This window comes from Myotis daubentonii, chromosome 2 (genome assembly GCF_963259705.1).
Source record: "Myotis daubentonii chromosome 2, mMyoDau2.1, whole genome shotgun sequence".
Taxonomy (NCBI): Eukaryota; Metazoa; Chordata; class Mammalia; order Chiroptera; family Vespertilionidae; genus Myotis; species Myotis daubentonii.
The window spans coordinates 107,315,529-107,337,447 of record NC_081841.1 but is presented as its reverse complement, the minus strand read 5'-3'; the positions used below and the strand labels follow the sequence as shown (position 1 = coordinate 107,337,447).

Below are 21,919 nucleotides of genomic sequence, written 5' to 3'. Positions count from 1 at the left end.
GCAAATGGTTCTGCGCAGGGCTTGGGCGGGTCGGGTCCCCGGGGATCTACAGGGCAGGTGGAACAAGCAGTTATGGCTTCTCTCAGTTCCTTCCCCAGGGGCTCTGCCTCTCAGAGTCCCAGCAATGGCTGCAAACCTCGGAGAGAAAGCTGCCTTCGAGTTCCGACCGAAGCCAGACAGTCCCGCTTCTCCCGTTTGAGTCTTGGTCCCCAGAGACTCGCCCGGATCTGGATCTCAGAGTCTGAAACTCCCTCCCGATTGAAAACAACAACTGCGCCCTCCGCCTCCAGCCCACTCCGCGTGCTCACTCCGCACCTGAGTATTTCACTTCAGCACTGCGCCTCCTCTGAGTCTAGGTATGATATTCTCTTTCCTCCTAGTTGTAGAATTTCCACTCAGCCAGCCTTCCTGTGGTTCTGGATGCTGTCTGTTCTGTCCTTTAGTTATATCTCTGAAGTGGTTGTTCGAGGGCAGCAATCTCCGGCGTTAACCTATGCCACCATCTTGGTTTCCTCAACTGTAATCATTTCATGCATTTTGCTGATTCCCTGTTTGTTGGCTCTTTCTTGTCTAGTCTAGACTACACCGTCCATGATGGTAGGGATCATATCTGTCCTTTTCACTGTTATATCCCTAGCACTTATTGTAGTATCTGACATTCCAAATATTTTTGGAATGATGGAGCAAAGATCTTAATAAAAATTCCACACTCTCTAATAACAATGACTAATTTTGTATCACCATGAAGGATTAGTTGGTAAAACTTTTCCATCTTTCCCCAGCCGGGTGTTTCAGTTGGTTGATGTGTTGTCCTGTGTACCAAAAATGTGCTCATACCTAGGTTTTGGGTTGGATCTCTGGGAGGCAACTGATCCACGTTTTCCTCATACATTGATGTTTCTCTTTCTTTCTCTTCTGTTCCATCTATCTATCTATCTATCTATCTATCTATCTATCTATCTATCTATCTCTGTCTCTCTCCCTGTCTTTCCCTTTCCCTTCCTCTCTCTCTAAAATCAGTAAACATATCCTTAGATGAAGATTAAAAAAGATACAAACAGACAGAAAACAACAAAACTGGCTGGTGTGACTCAGTAGTTGAGTGTCAATCCATAAACCAGGAGATTATGGTTCGATTCCCAGACAGGGTACATGTCCAGGTTATGCGTTCAATCCCCAGTAGAATGTATGCAGGAGGCAGCCAATCATTGATTCTCTCTCATCATTGATGTTTCTATCTCTCTGTCCATCTCCTTTTCTCTCTGAAATCAATAAAAAGATATTTTTAAAAGCATACACCAAAACACAACTTTTCCCCAGGTCCGTTACCTTTGTCTTTCTCTCTCCTAAGCTCCAAGGGCCCTTCTCGTGCTTCTGTAACTTGTTTCCTGAGCCTATGTAGCCAATCTGGTTCACTTTTACTACCTCTGTAACTTTCTAAATAAACTTTCTCTTACAAAAGAAAATAAAACAAAGCAAAACTTTTTCATTTATCCAGCTTAATAACTCCTTGGACTTTGATTTCTTACAGGAAATGAGAGGAAGGGAATGTTCATAATTAGCTGGAAAAGTGAGAAGCGGTTATTTGGAGGTATTGGAATCCCAGAGATGAGAAGACAATAAGGACAGAGAAGGATTTTTCTATCAAGTGCATGCTATATAATAAACAGGGAATATGCAAATTGACCTTCACTGCACCACAAATATGGCAACACCTACAGCAGAAGTCGAGTTTCCGTAACAAGCCTTAACAAGAAATCAGCAGGGACATGAAGCTGCACCCTTCCACCCCCATGGGGCTTGACAGGGGACCTCAAGCAGTGCCGCTCACCCTGGTGCCAGGCAGGGGGACCTTAGCCTGTGCCCCCCTCCCGGCAGGGCTTGACAGGGGATCTCAGGCGGTGCCCCCCACCTTGCAGGGCTTGACAGGGGACCTCAGGCTACACCCCGTGCCCGGCAAGGCTTGACAGGGGACCTTAGGCTGCACTCCCAACCCCAGCGCCAGGCCGGGGAACCTCAGGCTGCACCCCCCGCCTGGTGGGCCTTGAAGGGGGACCTCAAGATGTGCCCTCCACCCCGGTGCTGGGCCGGGGGACCTCAGGCTGCTCCCCCCACCCCAGCACCAGTCCAGGGGACCTGAGGCCATTCCCCCCTCCTGACGTGGCTTGATAAGGGACCACAGACCATGCCCCTCACCTGCCCACCACCTGCATTCCCCTGCCCCAGTGCTGGGCCAGGGGACCTCAGGCTGCTCCCCTCGCCCCGGGCCAGGGGGCTTCATGCCATGATTCTGGCCCAGCGGGGCTTGACAGGGGACCTCAAGGTGCACCCCCTGCTCCAGCCAGGGCTGGGCCAGGGGACCTGTGGCTGTGAAAAGGGTGGGACCAGCTAGGTCTGGACCTAGCCCAATGGGGGAGGGCAGCCAGGTCTGGGTCTTGCGTGATTTTGAGGCACACATGGGTGGGTGGGGACTTGACTCTGGGTCCTATGGTGCGCCCCAGACTCTGAAAGGAGGAAGATATTCATATACATTTTACTAATTTTCTTTCATCTCTGACACTTCTATTATAGAGAAAGTGCAAATAGCAATAATAAAATATTTCCTCTAATTAATCCCTTTTTAATGTGCACAAATTTTGTGCACTGGGCCACTAGTATTATGTATAATTCCCTCATTTCAGTGAAGAAGAACCTGAGGCTCAACAAAGTCTAGGGTCACAAAGCTAACAAATGGTGGAATCAGGATCAAAGTCAAATCTGCTTTCTCCTCCAAATCCTCGTATTGCTTTTCCATGGATTGTTAATCAGCTGCAGTACAGTTTCATAACGTGTAACACATATTATTAAGAAGGAATAAGTATTTAATGTATTTTTGGAAGGATGGTAACTTAAATCTCTATTTTTTTAAATTGAGTTTTTCTATCTATAGTTCATTCCGGGTTACTCTCAGCTTCTGATGTCATTCTGTGTCTTTATTTGTTTTAGAACTTGAATTTATCCATAATTTACTTTCTCTAGAATTATGTTTTTCAATTCACAGTTTGTAAGCTAAGAAATCAATTTGGTGGTTTGGAAACACTGTTTATTAAAAACAACAACAGCCCTGGCTGGTGTGGCTAAGTTGGTTGGTTGTCATCCTGTGCACTGAAGGGTTGCTGGTTTGATTCTGGTTCAGCGTACATGCCCAGGTTGTGGGCTTGATCCCCAGTCAGGAACATGCAGGAGGTAGCCATCAATGTGTTGCTCTCATGTTGATGCTTCTTTCACTCTCTCCCTCTCCCATCTTCTCTCTCTCTGAAATTCAATAAACACACACACACACACACACACACACACACACACACACACCCTCAAAACCAATAGCAACAACAAAATGGAAGAAAACAGTACAGAGTATATTTAAATAGAGTAGAATATTATAAAATACAAAATCCACCTAAGGTAGTAAAGGCAATAACTTTCTAATGTAACTTTTATTTCAATTATGTAGTTATGTATATAGTTAGGTTTGTACTGGGTCTTTTTTTTTTTTTTTTTGGTTGGGTACAGTGAACTTTATTGATGGTGTACAACAAAGTAGGGCTCCCTATGCCCCTCCCTTTCTCCAGGGCGTCTGGGATGGAAACGGTGGTGAGGAGATTCTTAGTGTGTTGGGGGACCAATCTAGGTCAAGGACTCCCCAGCAGCTGAGTGCCTCTCTTCCTCTTGTTGGGACTGGTGGTCCAGGGGACTCTTACTTCTTGGAGCCCATGTGGACCACCACCACCCTGTTGCTGTAGCTAAATTCATTGTCATACCAGGAAATGAGCTTGACAAAGTGGTCATTGAGGGCAATGCCAGCCCTGGCATCAAAGGTGGAGGAGTGGGTATCACTGTTAAAGTCACAGGAGACAACCTGGTCTTCAGTATAGTCCAGGATGCCCTTGAGGGGGCCCTCTGATGCCTGCTTCACTACCTTCTTTTTAAAAAATATATATTTTTATTCATTTCAGAAGGAAGGAAGAGGGAGAGAGAAATAGAAACATCCATGATGAGAGAGAATCATGCATTGGCTGCCTCCTGCAAGTCCCCCACCGGGGATTGAGCCCACAACCCGGGCATGTGCCCTTGACCAGAATCGATCCCAGGACCCTCCAGTTCACAGGCTGATGCTCTATCCACTGAGCCAAACTGGCTAGGGCTTCACTACCTTCTTGATATCATCGTATTTGGCAGCTTTTTCCAGGCAGCAGGTCAGATCCATAACCAACACATTGGGGGTGGGGACACGGAAGGCTATGCCCGTGAGCTTCCCATTCAGCTCAGGGAGAACCTTGCCCACAGCCTTGGCAGCGCCAGTAGAAGTAGACATGATGTTCTGGGCAGCCCCTCGGCCACCACGCCACAGCTTCCCAGAGGGGCCATCCATGGTCTTCTGGGTGGCAGTGATGGCATGGACTGTGGTCATGAGTCCTTCCACGATGCCAAAGTTGTTTGGATGACCTTGGCCAAGGGGGGCCAAGCAGTTGGTGGTGCAGGAGGCATTGCTGACAATCTTGAGGGAGTTGTCACACTTGTCATGGTTCACACCCATCACAAACATGGGGGCATCCGCAGAAGGGGTAGAGATGATGACCCTCTTGGCTCCGCCCTTCAAGTGAGCCCCAGCCTTCTCCATGGTAGTGAAGACACCGGTGGACTCCACAACATACTCGGCACCAGCATCACCCCATTTGATGTTGGCGGGATCTCGCTCCTGGAAGATGGAGATGGACTTTCCATTGATGACAAGCTTCCCGTTCTCAGCCTTGACTGTGCCTTTGAGCTTGCCATGAGTAGAATCCTACTGGAACATGTAGACCATGTAGTTGAGGTCAATGAAGGGGTCATTGATGGCGACAGTATCCACTTGGCCAGAGTTAAAAGCAGCCCTGGTGACCAGGCACCCAATCGGCCAAATCCGTTCACTCTGACCTTCACCATCATGTCTCTGTGGCTGGCACAGTGCAGGAGGAAAGGCTGTCTGACCAACAGGAGGAGCAGAGAGCCTGTACTGGGTCTTTGTGTATAATATGTATCCTAGTGATTGTCATGGTCAAAAAAGTTTATAAGACAATTCTCTATAATGTATTCCTTTATACAGTGTTTTAAAGCATATAAGAATGATATGTTTACAGACTGTAAAACCTCAGAGGGAAGGCAGAGGAGGATGGAAGGTCAGAGAGTTCAACCAATGAACTCATATGTGTATATGCATAACCCAGAAACACAGACAATACAGTGGTGAAGGCTTAGGGGGAGAGGAGGTGAGGAGAGGGAAATGGGAAAAAAAGGGACATATGTAATACTTTCAACAATAAAGATTTATTTTTTTAAAAATTATATATTTAGACTTAAATATTATAAACTAGAAGTCCAGTGCATGAATTTATCCACCAGTGGGGCCCCTCGGCTTGACCTGTGGGATTGGGCCGAAACCAGCTCTCCGACTCCCCCTAGGGGTTCCAGGTTGCGAGAGGGCGCAAGCCAGGCCGAAGGATCCCACTGGTGCATGATTGGGCCAGGGAGGGACTCGGGAAGTTGGCCAGCTGGGGAGGGACCATGGGAGGGCTCTAGGGCGTGTCCAGCCCTTCTCGCTCAGTCCCAATCGGCTGGACCCAAGCAGCAAGCTAACCTACCGGTCGGAGTGTCTGCCCCCTGGTGGTCAGTGCACATCATAGCAACTGGGCGACTGTTTTACTATCTGCCCCCTAGTGGTCAGTGCACGTCATAGGGAGCAGTTGAGCGGCCTTAGCATATCATTAGCATATTATGCTTTGATTGGTTGAATGAATGAACGGATGACCAGACACTTAGTATATTAGGCTTTTATTATATAGGATTAGGAGAAGCATATCTTGGAAAGGCAGCTTGGTGAGGTGGTTTAGAATATGGACTCTGGAGCCAAGAATTCTAGGGCCCTGAGTCCCTCTTGCTGGCTATGTAATCTTGGATAAGTTTCTTATCCTTTCTTTGCCTCAGTTCCTCATCTGTAAAAGTGTTACAGTCATATTAACTACTTTACATGTTGGTAAGAGGATAAGGAGTTATTCACATCAAACAAAGAACAACTTCCTTCTTCCACATAAAAATTTCTTCAGTGCTTCAATTATTAAAATATTGCCTTTTTCTCTTCTTTATTTAGTAAATTTTTAAAATTGATTTTTAGAGAGAGAGAGAGGAAGGGAGAAAGAGATAGAGATAGAGATAGAGATAGAGATAGAGAGAAACATTGATTTGTTGTTCCACTTATTTATGCATTCATTGGCTGATTCTTGTATGTGCCCTGACCCTGGATAAAACGTACTGGGATGATGCTCTAATGAACTGAACTCCCTGCCCAAGGTTTGTCTTTTTTTCTCTTTAATGGTAAAAGTTAACATGTTAGTCTACCTTAGCTCTCCAATTTCCTGCCCCAAGCAATTCTTTCTTTTTTTAATATCCTCACCCAAGGATATTTTTTCTATTGCTTTTTAGAGTGGAAGTTAGGGAGGTAGCAGGAGAGAGAGAGAGAGAGAGGAGATGTGAGAGTGTCACATTGATTGGTTGCCTCCCATACACGCCCCTAATGGAATGAGGATGGAAATGGAATCTGCAACCCAGGGTAACTGCCCTCAACTCGGAATTGAACCGAGATCCTGTGGTGCAATGGATGACACTCTAACCCAGTGGTTCTCAACCTTCCTAGTGCCGCGACCCTTTAATACAGTTCCTCATGTTGTGTGACCCTCAATTTCATTGTTACAAATTGAACATAATTAAAGCATAGTGATTAATCACAAAAAAATATGTAATTATATATGTGTTTTCCGGTGGTCTTAGGTGACCCCTGTGAAAGGGTTGTTCGACCCCCAAAGGGGTCGCGACCCACAGGTTGAGAACCGCTGCTCTAACCACTGACAAACACAGGCCAGGACTAAATAATTTTTTGTTTAAAAAATATATTTGTATTGATTTCAGAGAGGAAGGTAGAGAGAGAGAGAGAGAGAGAGAGAGAGAGAGAGAAACATCAATGGTGAGAGAGAATCATTAATTGGCTACCTCCTGCATGCCCCTACTGGGATAGAACCCACAATGTGGGCATGTGCACTTGACTGAAATCAGACCAGGGACCCTTCAGTCAACGCTCTATCCACTGAGCCAAACCAGTTGAGGCAACAATTCTTTTATCTGGACTTCTAGTCTCCTAGTGTTAGGGGCAAGAAAGGAATATTGGGAACTGGCTATCATGGTGGGAAGTATTGATCATGCTCTTTTAACCATGATTGCCCTGTGTTGGTTAAAGAAAGGACATTCTGACCTGGCTGGGAGTTGTATGCCCTCGGGACCTGGGAGTCAACCTTGGAGTTTGACATGCTTGCCCCAGACCTTTACCACCCTATTGTCTGTGTCCATGGGTTATGCATATATGCACACAAATTCTTTGGTTGATCACTTTCCACCCACCCTCTGCCACCTTCACTCTGAGATTCCCCAGTCTGTTCTATGCTTCTTTTTCTCTGGATCAATTTTGTTCATCAGTTTATTTTGTTAATTAGATTCCACATATGTGTGAGATCATGTAATACTTGTCTTTCTCTGGCTGACTTATATTGCTTAGCATAATACTCTCCAAGTCCCTCCATGCTGTATCAAAGGGTAAGAGATCCATCATATTTTTATAGCTGCGTAGTATTCCATGGTAGAAATGTACCACAGCTTTTTTATCCACTAGTCTACAGATGGGCACTTGAGATGTTTCCAGATCTTAGCTATTGTAAATGGTGCTGCTATGAATATAGGGGTGCATACATTCTTTCTGATTGGTGTTTCTGGTTTCTTAGGATATATTTTTAGAAGTGGGATCACTGGGTCAAATGTCAGTTCCATATTTAATTTTTTTGAGGAAACTTCATACTGTTTCTATAATGGTTGCACCAGTCTGCATTCCCACCAGCAGTGACAAGGGTTCCCTTTTCTCCACATCCTTACCAGCACTTGTCATTTGTTGATAGTTGCCATTCTGACAGGTGTGAGATGATACCTCATTGTCATTTTAATTGGCATCTCTCTGATCAGTGACTTTGAGCATTTTTACAGATCTTTCTTTGCCATTTATGTGCCCAGTATGGAGAAGTGTTTATTTAGGTATTTTGTCCATTAAAAAAAATAGATTGTTTGTCTTCCTTTTTTTAAGTTGTATGAGTACCTTATATATTTTGGATGTTAACCCTTTGTCAGAGGTATCACTGTCCAATATGTTCTCCTACACGGTGGGCTTCCTTGTTGTTTTGTTGATGGTTTCTTTTGCTGCGCAGAAGCTTTTTATTTGGATGCAGTCCCATTTGTTTATTTTCTCCTTAGTTTCCTTTGCCCTAAGAGATGTATCTCTAATCATATTGCTATGAGAGATGTCTGAGATTTTACTGCCTATGGTTTTGTCTGGGATTTTTATGGTTTCCCAACTCACATTTAACTCTTTTATCCATCTTGAGCTTATTCTTGTGTACGTGGGTGTAAGTTGGTGGTCTAGTTTTATTTTTTTTTGCATGTATCTGTCTAATTTTCCCCAACACCATTTATTGACGAGACTCTGTCCATTTTATGTTCTTGCCTCCTGTGTCAAATATTAATTTAGCATAATATAATGGCTTGGGCAATTTTGGGGTCTCTGTTCTGTTGGATTGACCTATATGCCTGTTCTTGTGTCAGCAACAGGCTGCTTTGATTACGGTGGTCTTGTAGTATAGCTTGATATGTGGTATTATGATTCCACCAACTTTATTCTTCTTTCTCAGGATTACTGTGGCTATTTGGGGTCTCTTTTGGTTTCATATATATTTTGGGACCTGTGAAATATGCTGTTGGTATTTTTAAAAATATATTTTTATTTATTTCAGAGAGGAAAGAAGAGGGAGAAAGAGATAAAAACATCAGTGATGAGAGTGAATCATTGATTGGCTGCCTCCTGTATACCCCCTACTGGGGGATCTAGCCTGCAACCTGGGCATATGCCCTTAACTGGTATCTAACCCAGGATCCTTCAGTCTGCAGGCAGACACTCTATCCACTGAGCTAAACCAGCCAGGGCCATGCTGTTGGTATTTTTTTTTCCTGTTGGTATTTTAATAGGAATTGCATTGAATCTGTAGATTGCCTTGGGCAGTATGGACATTTTAATGATGTTATTTCTACCAATCCATGAACATGGTATATTTTTCCACTTATTTATATCTTTATCTCTTTTTTTCCAACGTCATGTCATTTTCCAAGTACAAGTTTTTGTACCTCCTTGGTTAAGTTTATCCTTAAGTATCTTAATTTTTTTGTTGCAATGGCAAATGGAATTGTTTGTTTAGTTTCTCTTTCTGAAGAGAAATTATCTATAATAATAAAAGGGTAATATGCTAATTAGACCAGATGTCTTTGGGATGTCATTCCGGACATCCTTCCTGATGAAGTCCTGGGTGCCTGGGGGCAGCCCGAGGGAAGCCAGCCTGGGTCCCAGATGCCTGTGGGTGGCCTGGGCGAAGCCAGCTGGGGTTCTGGGTGCCTGCAGGCAGCTGGAGGGAAGCCAGTGCCAGCAGCTGGGGGAAGGAAATCCTACTCTTGCATGAATTTTTGTGCATCAGGCTTCTAGTTGGTTTGTAAAAAAGCCATTGATTTTTGGGTGTTGATTTTGTATCCTGCTACATTGACAAATTCATTTATTAAATCTAGTAGTTTTTGATGAAGTCTTCAGGGTTTTCATGTACAATATTATGTCATCTGATAATGAGAGTTTTACTTCCTCCTTTACAATGTGGATGCCTTTTATATCTTCTTGTTGTCTGATCGCTGTGCTAGGACTTCCAGTACTATGTTGGCAAGGGGTTTTCCAATAGGGTGGGTCAACTGTCTTCCCCCCAGGCAAAGACCACCTGGTTAGCAAAGGTCTGTTTGAGAAAGATTTCCTCCGCAGTGTGAGGGAATTAACTCAGCACAGGAAACTGGGGTGTCTGTCTTCTAAGCTCTAACTCTAGTGTCCCCAATCCTGGCTTCTGCCCACACAGCTTCAGTCGACTTGGTCCTCTCTCTGCCAGGACCCAAGGTGAGTGGCTGCACACAAGATTTTGTGCATTGTTCCTTTAAGAGGATGCCAGCATTACAGCCACCTCTCCCTGGCAGACAGCCACCCTGTTGCTTTTCACAGCCATATGTTATGTGGGCACCTTTCTCAGTTTTGCTGCTCTCTGCAGGGGGGCCCAGCTTGGGGTTATACCCCAGAGTTCTCAGTGACAACCCCCCATAGCTGAGATATCTCTCTGGAACTTCAGGATTAGGCAACTACTAACCTACTTTCTGTCTCTATAGGTTTGCCTAGTCTGGACAATCACATAAATGGAACCATATAATGTGTCGTCTTTTGTGTCTGGATTATTTAATGTAGCATTATGTCTTCAAGGTTCATCCATATTGTAGCATGTATCAGAATTTCATTCCTTGTATGGCTGAATAATATTCCATTATATGGATAGACCACACTTGTTTATACATTTATCAGTAAACAAATTATTTGTGATGTTTCTACCTTTTGGAAATTATGGAAATTAAAATATATTTGTAAAGTTCTTTAATGTAAATGAAATGTAGTGTAAAAAAGTTATTATATAATTTCCCGCCCCCCCCAGTTCTAAACTCTCAACTAAAATTCTCCTTGAGCCCCGCTGGGGTTGCTCAGTGCTTGAGCATTGACCTGTGAACCAGGGGGTCATGGTTCAATTCCTGGTCAAGGCACATGTCAAGCTTGTAGACTTGATCCCCAGTTTGGGGCTTGTAGAAGGCAGCTAGTCAATCATTCTATCTCATCATAGATGTTTCTATCTCTTTCCCTCTCCTTTCCTCTCTGAAATCAATAAAAATATTTAAAAAATATTGTCCTTGATATTTCACAGGCAACCCAGTTAATATCTTCATAGACAAATGAATTTTAATGATGGGATACCAAATGTGAATAATATAGAGTATTGTAATTACTATTCCTGTTAATTATAAAACAGCAATAATGCCAGGGAATTCGTAGTTGTACAAAGCTTCCTTGAACTCATGTGGGAACACAATCATTTAAGTCTATGACATAACTTATAAGGGGGTGGTATAAGTTTTTATGGACTTATTACAATGTTGCTCTGCATTTGATAATAGACCATTTGCTATGAAGATAGTACCATCTAGAATGTCATTGCATGTCCTGGCGGTGTGGTTCAGTGGTTGGAGCCTCTGCCCCTTGAATGGAAGGGTCACTGGCTCCATTCTGGTCAAGGGCAGGTACTTGGGTTGCAGGGTAGATACCTGGCCCCTGGATGGGGGTCTGGGTTAGACAAAAATATCCTAGGGTGAGGATTAACAACAATAAAAAGTCAATGCAAAACAGAACTGTGTACTATAAAGTTTTATAAGGATATTTCATTCTATTGAGAACTGAAACATTTACAATTATGAAATAACAGTTTTGCAAAATCCTCATCCCCAGTGATACTATTTTGAGAAAGCTGGTTGAAATACATGTTGGATATTTTTCAAGTTAAATAAGGAGAATTATATTTATTGCATTTTGCTCTAGGTGAAAGAATTACTTTTTTTAAAAATTCATAATTCATGAATCTCAATTTCTGTTGCTGTAAGTGGCGTCTATGATCACTGTCAGTCTTTACTGAGACCTTCAAGGATGATTGACTTCATTACAAACTTCTTGTTCAACTTCATCTTGTTGAACGTTCAATGGTAACAGCACGTGTCTATTAGTAGGCGGTGGTGGATAATGGTGGAATTGAGGTCTCAATTCATCCAAGCATCCATGTCCCCGTCGTTGTCATCCCGCTACCCGCCGCTAGGGCGGGACCTGAGTCCTGGAACGGAACCGGTCTGGCGTGCGCCGGAGACGTCGGGTGGACTGGGAACAAAAGAGGAGCTATGGCCGGCGGGCTGCCACCTGCGGTGACGGGGCTGGCGGTGGGTCCGTCACCCGGGAAGTCCACGGTGCAGCCTGGTAACAGCGCCAGCGTCCAGGACTCCGCGGCGGCCCCGGCCCGTCCACCCTCGGGCCAGGCTCCAGTGGCGCCCCCAGGGCCTCCATCTTGGCCTTGGGGAAGGGAGCGGTGTCTGGGTCTCCTTGCCGTCTCCAGTCTCTGGGCCCCACACGGACGCTGGGAGCAGGCTGTCCCTTGGGCGAATGGCACAGCGCGGCGCAGCGGAGTCAGCCCGGGGACACGTCGCCCAGCCCCACAGACCCGGTTCCGAGTGGTCCCGACAAGATGGAGGACGCCGTCTCCTCCCGCAGCCATGACGGGCGGCGGCGGTGCTCCTCACGGGATGAGGCGCGGGTGGACGTGCGTCCGCCCCAGATCGCTCGGGGACGCCTTCGCCTGTCGCCCGACCCGTTGGCCCGGGGCTACTCCTGCCCGTTGCCCCGCACGGGGCCTCCAGCCTCCAGGATTTGGACAGGAGGGCGTAGGGGACATCGAGGCAGCGTCCCGCCCCGGGCAAAATGCTGGGAACCGCCGCGGCGGACTGGACGCCCGGGCCCGAGCGAGGGCAACCGGTCCGGCCTCAGCGTCTCGGACCGCCCCGACACAGGGAGTCCCCTGACCGCGGCAGGTCCCGCGGCTACGAAAGTCGGGCCGCTGACCCTACGGACCCGGTGGGGGCGGGGCGGGGGGCGGGAGTGAGGAGGGAGGATCGCGGCCCAGGCCACAGCCAGCTTAGGGGCCAGGGAATGGAAATACAGGGGGCGTGGCTTACTCCTGACGGACAGCCTCACGGGCCATCCCTTCATGGGATTCCTGAAGGAAGGCCGACTCAGCCAATGGACGCGCCCCAGGCACCCCCGGCAGGCCCTCGCCAGCCAATGGGGATGCGGAGGGCGGAGCGCGCTCGGGCTCAGCCCGCCGCCGCCTCCGCCTTCGCCTGCTCTCAGCGCTAAACCCGGGACTGGACCGAGCGGAGTTGTGCGCGTCGCCGAAGGGGGTGGGTCGGGGGAGGGGAGGTTCGTTCCGCGAAGCCGCAGCCAGAACCGGGTGAGGCTCGTCCCCGCGGTATTAGCAGTCTTGGCCCGCGGACGGTGGGGGTGGCTCGGTGCAGCGCAGCCTTGGGAGGTGGAGGCGGAGATGGGAGAGGGCGGCCTCTGGAGCCTCCCACCGGCCCGGGACTAACCCCCGCGGCGCGGCCGCCGTCGTCGGTGTGCGTCCTACCCGGGAAGCTGGTCCGGCCTCGCTCATGTCACAGCACCGTCGCATGCGGCCCCTTTGCCTGCGGGCTCGCTTGCGAGGCCGGGAGGGCCGGGTGAGGACGCCGGGTTGGGGGCGCTCGGCGGGGGCGCGGGCATTTTCCTTTCTCTCCGGGGGGGGGGGGGGAGGGGGTAATGTGGCGGGGAAGGGGCGTTAGGTCTTCCCGCTCCCGGGACTGCGCCGGAGCTCGGGGTCTCCAAGTTTGGGGGTGAGGGTCCGCGTCCGCGCCGGGCCCTGCTCCGCGCTCCCCTCCCCGGCACTGCGTGGCCCTGCCCCGCACGTATTGTTTGGCTGGGTCTCTAATGGCGGACGGGGAGACAGCGCAGCCGGTCGCCGACTGCGGGGGTTGGGGGGGGTGGGGGACAAGTCTCAGGCCCAGGGCTAAGGCTTGGGGCAAATACGGGAGCTTTCAGCCCAGCGGCGATGTGAGCCGCTCCTAAATTGGAGTTGGTGCCCGGAGTGACGGGAGAGACCCCGGGTGGGCCCATTTGGGAGAAAATGCTGGCGTCGAGGCAACGTTTGCCCTTCCCCCGCTCTCTTCCCTGGGGCAGGTTGGATGCCCTCCGCCTTCTCCCTCCAGATTTTGCATTTCACTTGGGTTTTGGGACCAAATTCATATTTTACGCCATTTTGCTCCGCTTTACGTACGAGGGATTGTTGGTCTCGTGTTGGGCAGTGATAACAGAAGGACCGAACCTCCTTGACCTCATATTCCCTTTTCTTTTTCTCGTGGGAAGGGCTGGTTGTCCTACCTGGATAGCTTGTTCTTGATACATTTCTCGTTTTTCCTCTTACCCCAGGAGCAGGAATCGCTTTGAACTCCGTGTGGTGAATTTTTGACAGAAAGTGAGAAGGAAAACACCCTAATTGTGAGTCCTTTGCCCCCGATTTGTCGCTCTTAGAGGAAGTTGTCAGGTTGTAGGTATTCAGACCTGGATCTTGTCTGTCCAGGTGTTTTGAGGGGGAGGAGCTTTCCCTGGCGGCAGCTGCCTGGGTAATAATTGGGAGTGGGTGCTGCTGTTGCACCGCTGCAGATACTGCTTCTGCTGCTGCAACACAAACCTCAGGTCCTGCAGCTAGCTGCTCACATTACCCAGAGGTGGGTTGGTGGGAAGGAGGGCATATTTCTTGCGCCCTCTAGAGTTCCACAATGGGAACTGAAGTTATTCCGTTTTGGTATGCAAGAAACCATCCTTTACATTTTTTCTACCTTTACAGTGGTAATTCATCGAAGGGATCGAAAAAATAGGAAGAACCATTTAACTTTTTGTTTGTGTCTGATTTAAAACTCATGCTTTTACTCTTAGGGTTCATGAGTTGGTAGGTCTCTTTCATGTCTTTGATTAGGCATAAGTCCACTCCTTTAGTACTTCTAGTTCAGCAACTAGTATGCTAATCACACCAGCCCATTGCTCTCTGAGTTCCCCATCTTCTGTGCTCAGTAGTCTTCACTTGAGTCATTCTTTTTTTTTTTTTTTTTTTTAAATAAATGATTTAAAATTTTTAAAATAGAGAGAAACATCGATTTGGTGTTCCACTTATTTCTGCATTCATTGGTTGATTCTTGTATACTGTGACTGGTGGTTTAACCAACAGCTACCTGGCCAGGGCTTCACTTGAGTAATTCTTAAATATGTTAACTGAGTTACGTTTAGTGCTTATAATTTTGCTGATTTTAAGTTGGTCTGGAATGTTCTAGATAATAAGACAAACATAACCAGTCAAAACCTCCCTCATTTGAAGTTAGTTACAAAATATTAGTGAAGTTAGCATTCTGGACACATTGTATCTCTTGAGCCCATTGACAGTTGATATCATAACTTGAAGATCTCTGTCAGAGGTGAGTCATAAGTTTAGCTTATACTTAAGTAGAGGCACAGGTAGGGTCCCTCAGCCTGGCCTGCGCCCTCTCCCAATCTGTGATCCCTCGGGGGATGTCAGACTGCAGTTATGGGATTGGGCGAAACTGGCAGTCCATTATCCCCCAAGGGATGTAGCGGTGCCAAAGCAGCAGGCAGCCGGAGAGGCTCCCATGGCCACAGCTGCACTCACCAGCCATGACCTGGCTTCTGGCTGAGCAACACTCCCGCTATGTAAGCACACTGACCACCAGGGGGCAGATCCTGTGTTGAGCATCTGCCCCCTGGTCGTCATTGGGTGTCATAGTGACTGATCAACCAGTCACAATGGTCCTAAGGGTCACTTAGGCTTTTATATATAGAAATTATTAAGTCACAAATGGGTCAAAAGACAGCTCATTGATGACAGATATTTGCTGAATACTCATTGTTAAAGATGTGAGGATGATAGCTTATATTAAATAGGTATCATTTAGGCGCAGTGCAGGACACTTTCATGTATTATTTCACTTAATCTTAACAGGTAGACTGGGGGTAATTAAAATAGTATGTATTGGCCTAGTCTGTTTGGCTCACTGGATAGAGCGTCGGCCTGTGGACTGAAGGGTCCTGGGTTCGATTCCGGTGAAGGGCACATGCCCGGGTTGTGGGCTTGATTCCCAGTAGGGGGCGTGCAGGAGGCAGCCGATCAATGATTCTCTCTCATCGATGTTTCTGTCTCTCTCCCTCTTCCTTCCTCTGTGAAATCAATAAAAATATATTAAAAACAAACTAACAAAAAACTCCTCTTTAAAGAAAAATAGTATGTATTGAGCCCCTATTGTGTACCAGCACAATTGTAAGCTAAATTTAAAAAAAAATTTATTTAGAAACTTTCAAATTTATGATTAAGAGTAGTATATTGAATTTCTGTGTACCTATCATTTACATTTTGTACTTTCCACACATGTCCAAACTAATTTTTAACATGTATTAAGTAATTTAGTCTTCATGAAAACCCATTGATATAGGTACTATTTGTTTTTCTAATTTGTAGAGAAAGAAAAATAATGCCCAAATGTCATTCTTGTTTTGCTTAAGGATTTAACTCAGAATTAAAAAGTATTTTAAAACACCAGTTAATGGAGTTTTAATATGCCAGTCAATAAGATACAGAGAACTTGACAATTTTTAGTTGACTTTGCTTAAATGAGTTCTTTATTATACTTAACATTTATTGGGCAGTTACTGTTAGGTGCTATTAGATGTACTTACAAAGTATCTTTACAGTTAAAATATTTTGCATAATTATGGCATCTTAGAGCATTCTTTTATTTTTTTTATTTTTTAAAATTTCTTAAAAAATGGAGTTTTAGAGAGATAGGAAGGGAAAAAAACATTCATGTGAGAGAGTAACATTGATTGGTTGCCTTCTGCATACCCACTGACTGGGGATCTAACCCACAACCTTGTATGTACCCTGACTGGGAATCAAACCTGTGAATGAAGTTCAACCAACTGGGACACTCTGACCAGGGCTAGTGCATTCTTTTCTTTTTTAAAAATATATTTTATTGGTTTTTTATAGAGAGGAAGGGAGAGGGATAGAGAGATAGAAACATTGATGAGAGAGAAACATTGATCAGCTGCCTCCTGTACACCACCTACTGGGGATGTGCCCGCAACCAAGGTACATGCCCTTGACCAGAATCAAACCTGGGACTCCTCAGTCCGCAGGCCGACGCTCTATCCACTGAGCCAAACCGGTTAGGGCAGTGCATTCTTAATAGTATGAATCACCCTCCCCTCCCACCTGTCCTTTTAACCAATTGGAGGAAACGTACAGCATGGTCTCTACTTTTCCATGTTCTAATATTTCATGGGCTAGACTTTATACCTCATTTGATGAGACAGTCCTTTATCACTCAGATGTCACATAGGTGCTGACATATGGATGTTTCAGATTTTTCATGGCTATGGAGCTTGATATAACATCTTGTACAATTGTTTATAGTCTATTTTTTTTAAATCCTCACCTGAGTATATGCTTTTATTGATTTTAGAAAGAGGGGGAGGGGGAGAGAGAGAGAGAGAGACAGAAACATCAATGTGAGGGAGAAACATCAATCACATCAATTGTTTGCCTCCTGTTTGTGCCCTGACCTGCAACCTTGATGTATTGGGTCGACATTTCAAGCAACTGGCCAGAGCCTTAGAATAAATTTTTTTTTTTTTTTTAGAATAAATTTTTGTATACCATTGAAAAATATTATTTAGAGTTAAAAGATGTGTGTATAGGGGTTTGCAAAATCACTTGATCACATGACTAGTTTGGGATTTGTTCTAACATTGAAAATCCTATCTAATAAAAGAGAAAAATGGTAATTGGCGTACAACGATACCCTTTTCATTGGCTAATCAGGGCTATATGCAAATTAACTGCCAACTAAGATTGGCAGTTAACTGCCAACAAGATGGCGGTTAATTTGCATATGTAGGCACAATGCAGGGAGGCGAAAGGGAAAGCAGGAAGAAGCCCCCTGCCACTGACAGTGATCGGAAACCCAGGGGGGAGCTAAGAGCTCTGCCCCCCAGCCATGATCGGAGAATCAGGGGCCTTTGCCGCCCTGGCCAGTGATAGCAGGAAGTAGGGGTGGAGCCAGCGATGGGAGCTGGGCACGTTCCAAGCTGGCAGTCCCGGGAGCTAGGGGTCCCTTGCCTGGGCCTAAAGCGGAGCCCACAATCATGGGGCCGCTGCAGCTGCGGGTCCCCGCTGCCCGGGCCGGACGCCTAGGCCAGAGGTGTTAGGCCTGGGCAGGGGCGGAGCCTGCAACCACGGGGAGCTGGGGGTCCCTTGCCCAGGCCTGACACCTCTGCCGGAGGCCTCTGGCCTGGTCAAGGGGCCGATCCGGTGATTGGTGATCGGAGGGTGATGAGGGTCAACTCCTCTGGCCGAGGCATCAGGCCTGGGCAGGGGGCGGAGCCGGGGATTGGGGGGATATGATGGTCCCCTTGCCCAGGCCTGAAGCCTGGGTCAGAGGCGTCAGGCTTGGGCGGGGGGTGGAGCAAGCGATCAGAGGGAGATGGGGGTCCCCTGCCCAGGCATGATTCCTGGGCCAGAGGCCTCAGGCCTGGGCGGGGGCCAGAGCCAGTGATTGGGGGGAGATGGGGGTCCCCTCTCCAAGCCTGACACCTCTGGCGGAGGCGTCAGGCCTGGGCAAGGGGCCGATCCTGCGATTGGAGGGTGATAGGGGTCAACGCCTGAGTGCTCCCAGTATGTGAGAGGGGGCAGGCTGGGCTGAGGGACACTCCCCCCCCCACACACACACCCAGTGCACGAATTTCGTGCACCGGGCCCCTAGTTAAAAGTAATAAAATTTAAGGAAAATTCATGGTCTTTAATTTGGAAGAGGGTATACTGTTGGGGATTTTATTTTTACTGATTTGGTCGGTGTCCTGTAAGTATTATTACTCATTATTTTAAGAAATAATTCAAGAGTAAACTTTTGATATTAGAATAAATAGATAATGAATATGTAATAGATCTGGTTTTAACAAAATTAGTATATTTCATTGTTATGTGTTTTCTTGTTTTGTTATCCTTCTTGAAGAGTTATCAGATTATAGTTAGAGAATTTCAGCTATTTTTTTAAATACCAATAGGCTGCCAAGGATCAGGTTTCTCTTTGCTAGTGGTTCTGGATTTTTTCCCCCTCTCAGTATAGTTCCTAGTGAATTTGAAGTTAATTTTGTGAATTTAAAGTTTAAAAATAGACACCTAAAATAATTACATATTGTTGTATGTCAGTTAAATCTTTAATAAGCAATGTGTAAAATATTTTATCCTTAAATTATTAAATATGTTAGTATGATTCTGTTATTAAAAGTTAATGTTAAATTTAATTTTAAGACACTTTTACTAGGTATAGAATTGTTGCAATATCAAATTAAAAAAATTATGAAAGGTCTATTGTAATTCTTGCAGTAAACTTATTTCTTTCTAACCATTTAGATTGAATAGGAAAATAGGCACATTTTTACTGAAAAAGTGCCTATTTTCAGTAAAATGGTTATCACATAGTTAGAGGTTACAGATAGAATATATAAAATGTGACTAGCCTGGCCAGTGTTGCTCAGTGGTTGAGTGTTATCCTATGAATCAGGAGGGCACAGTTCGATTCCTAGTCAAGGCATATACCCGGGTTGTGGGCTTGGTCCTCAGTGTGGGGTGTGCAGGAGGCAGCTGATCAATGATTCTCTCTCATTATTGATGTTTCTAGCTCTCTCTCCTCCTCCCTTCCTCTTTGAAATAAAGGAAAGTATATTTTAAAAAAGTAAAAAATGTGACTAATTCAATGAGACAAACTATTCAGGTTTTTGCTTTGCTTTGTTTTTACGTTATAGCAATGCCATGTGTATATTACTTTTGTTATAGTAACCTACATTCCTTGTATGGATTTATTTTTGTATGAATTTGGAACTGAAATTAGGTTTTCTAACTAAAAATATTAAAGAAACTTTTCTTGTAATGCTGGGACAGTTTTATAATAATTCATATCAAAAAGGCACATTTTTTACACCTTTTTGACTAGGAAGAGTGTTTCTTGGATTATTGAGTTGGACTAAATAATTCAGGCTAATCCGGGCAGTGTAGAAGTCCTTTGTTTAACAAATTATGTATTACAACATGTACTATATATCATGCATACAAAAAAGATGTTTTCCGTTAACAGTTGGCTAGCAATTTCTTTGCCGCTATGCTCAGACGAGCATTACATGTTGACTTTGAATGGTACACTCCAGAACCCTAATTTGGAATTTGTAAGTTGTTGGTTAGGTCCAGTGTATGTCTTAGTGAATTGTGCTTTCAGTTCTATAGAATGAAGGAAATGTTAGAGTGGAAGTGAAAATTTAGATTAAATTAAACTTTTATTTTATCTAGTTGTTTTAGATTTATATTTGTATTTTTTTCTTTGAAGGTTGTCATATTTTATTTTAATTCTAGTTTATTTTATTTCTGGCTTTAACATGTATGAGAATTCTTTTTCAAAAAAATAAAATCTTTATTGTTGAGAGTACTACAGATTTCTCCCCTTGTCTCCCCCCACTGCCTCCCTCTATCCATTTCCCTCCCCACCCCAGGCCTTTACCACCCGACTGTGTCCTTAGGTAAGATCTTTTGTTAATCTCTTCATGCCCCCCTTCCCCTTTCCCTCTGAGATTCGTCAAATCTGTTCCATGCTTCCATGTCTCTGATTCTATTTTATTGGACCAGTTTATTTTGTTCATTATATTTCTTGTTCATTTTGATTTTTAGATTCAGTCGTTAATAGGTATGTATTTGTTGCCGTTTTATTCTTCATATTTTTGATCTCTTCTTCCCCTTTAACATTTCATGTAATACTGGTTTGGTGGGGATGAACTTCTTTAGCTTTTTCTTGTCTGTGAAGCTCCTTATCTGACCTTCATTTCAAATACATATTTTTTATTGATTTCAGAGGTGAAGGGAGAAGTAGAGATAGAAACATAAATGATGAGAATCATTGATTGGCTGCCTCCTGCACGCCCCCTACTGGGGATCGAGCCCACAACCCTGGCATGTACCCTTGATTGGAATTGAATGTGGGACCCTTCAGTCCTCAGGCCCATGCAGCCACTGAGCCAAACCGACTAGGGCTGGCCCTCAATTCTAAATGATAGCTTTGCTGGGTAGTGTAATCTTGGTTGTAGGTTCTTGCTATTCATCACCTTGAATATTTCTTGTCACTCCCTTATGGCCTGCAAAGTTTCTTTTGAGAAATCAGCTGATAGTCGTATGAGTGCTCCCTTGTAGGTAACTAACTGCTTTTTTCTTGCTGCTTTTAAGATTCTCTCTTTGTTTTTAGCCCTTGGCATTGAAATTATAATATGTCTTGGTGTGGGCTTCTTTGGTTTTCTCTTGTTTGGTACTCTCTGTGCTTCCTGGACATGTAAGTCTCTTTTGTTCAGGTAGGGGAAGTTTTCTGTCATTATTTCTTCAAATAGGTTTTCATTATTTTGCTCTCTCTGTTCTTCTTCTGGCAGCCCCATGATGTGAATGTAGGTACGCTTAAAATTGTCCCAGAGGCTCCTTAAACTATTTGCATATTTTTGGATTCTTTTTTTTTTTTCTCTTCTGATTGGGTGTTTTTTGCTTCCTCAATTCCAAATCATTGATTTGATTCTCAGAATCCTCTACTCCACTGCTGAATCCTTATAAATTATTCTTTATTTCAGTTAGTGTATGCTTAATTTCTGACTGGTTCTTTTTCATGTCTTTGATACTCTCATTAAGATTCTTGAAAATCTCATTAAGATCTTAAGTAAACTTATAACCATGGTTTTGAACTCTGTATCCAGTAGTTTGCTTGCTTCCTTTTTTTTCCATTTGTGACCTGTTTCTTTGTCACAAATCAATGATGCTGCCTCCTGCACATGCCCCATTGGGGATTGAGTCTGCAACCCGGGCTTGTGCCCTGATTGGAATCTAACCGTGACTTTGTGGTTCATATGTCGACGCTCAACCACTGAGCCCCTCTTTCTGGGCCTGGACCTATTTTGTTTGTCAATTGATTTTGTTCATTAGCTTCCACATATGTGAGATCATGTGATATTTGTCTTTCTCTGACTGGTTTATTTTTCTTTGCATAATAATCTCCAGGTCTCTCTATGCTGTCTCAAAGGGTAAGAGATCCTTCTTTTTCACTGCTGCATAGTATTTCATTGTGTAAATGTACCACTGCTTTTTTATCCATTCATCTACTGAAAGTCACTTACTTGGGCTGTTTCCAGATCTTAGCT

At 45.1% G+C, this 21,919-nt stretch overlaps 1 protein-coding gene and 1 pseudogene across 16 annotated transcripts in view; one reads left to right on the top strand and one right to left on the bottom strand.

Moving 5' to 3' along the window:
• Positions 1-3,733: 3,733 nt before the first annotated feature.
• LOC132228168 (glyceraldehyde-3-phosphate dehydrogenase-like) lies at positions 3,734-4,962 on the bottom strand (annotated as a pseudogene).
• A 7,986-nt stretch (positions 4,963-12,948) lies between these two features.
• ZMYM2 (zinc finger MYM-type containing 2) overlaps positions 12,949-21,919 on the top strand; it is a 169,763-nt gene continuing 160,792 nt past the window's right edge. For 12 of the 16 annotated variants that reach the window (XR_009451299.1, XM_059684121.1, XM_059684122.1 and 9 more), the window contains exons 1-2: positions 13,059-13,317; positions 14,063-14,131. The gene's annotated coding sequence lies outside the window, so the exon portion shown is untranslated. The other 4 variants (XM_059684123.1, XM_059684125.1, XM_059684118.1 and 1 more) reach the window with 2 other exon arrangements.